General features: G+C 48.9%; 1 protein-coding gene across 1 annotated transcript in view; it reads left to right on the top strand.

Annotated features, from left to right (window-relative positions):
- LOC103803361 (fasciculation and elongation protein zeta-1-like) overlaps window positions 1-850 on the top strand; it is a gene marked incomplete at its 3' end in the record, with an annotated part of 6,566 nt that overhangs the window by 1,340 nt on the left and 4,376 nt on the right. The gene's annotated exons all lie outside the window — the stretch shown is intronic.

Below are 850 nucleotides of genomic sequence, written 5' to 3'. Positions count from 1 at the left end.
ATTCCTGCAGTTGGCCGCACTGATGGCTTTTCAGAGCAAAACGCAGCTTGGCCGCGCTGTCGCTGCCTTGGGTGCTATTGTGTCTTTTTGGGGCAGTTTGGGCAAAACAGGCCTGGGGTTTTTTTTTCTCCATTCTGCCTTGAATGAGGCCTTGTGCTGGGCGGGGGAGGGACCTGGCCCGAGAGGCGCCGCCGCATTGCCCCAGCTTTAACCATTTCCAGCCTTATTCTCCCCAAAATTGCTGCTGCTCTTGGTCAGCCCTCCAGGGCACCAGCCCTTTAAGAGCGAAATAAAACCAAATTTGAGGGGATAAGCGCTAATTTGCTGCATTTTTTCGTTAAAAAATAGGAATATGGGGGGGTTGCCATTCGCATTTCTGTGTGTTAATTTGGGAAATCTGGGATTGCAGGGGGGATTCAGCTGTGGGGAGGAGGGAAATAAGATAAATCCCCCAAAATGAGCAGTTGGGAAAGGGGCAGGCAGTTTTGGGGTGATTTTCTGGGAATGAGAATGTGACACCATGGTCCGCCATTTCTGGTGGGAAAGTGAGTGGATTTGCCTGAGCCGGGGAGAAATTAGGCAGTTTTGGGGTGATTTTCTGGGAATGAGAATGTGACACCATGGTCCACCATTTCTGGTGGGAAAGTGAGTGGATTTGCCTGAGCCGGGGAGAAATTTTTTGATCTGTTTTTGTGCCTTTCCCCCTATTTTTGACCTTTTCCCCATGTTGTGACTTTTCAGCTCTTTTCTCCCGTTTCCTCCTTTTCTCTCCTCCTTTCCTCCCATTTTCTCCACATTTCCACCTTTCCCCTCATTTTTCCCATCATTCCCCCTTTTTCTTATTATTTCT

Source organism: Acanthisitta chloris, unplaced genomic scaffold, assembly GCF_000695815.1.
Source record: "Acanthisitta chloris isolate BGI_N310 unplaced genomic scaffold, ASM69581v1 scaffold28455, whole genome shotgun sequence".
NCBI classification, from domain to species: domain Eukaryota; kingdom Metazoa; phylum Chordata; class Aves; order Passeriformes; family Acanthisittidae; genus Acanthisitta; species Acanthisitta chloris.
Note: the sequence above shows the minus strand (reverse complement) of the source record. Positions and strands in the feature narration are given on the sequence as shown.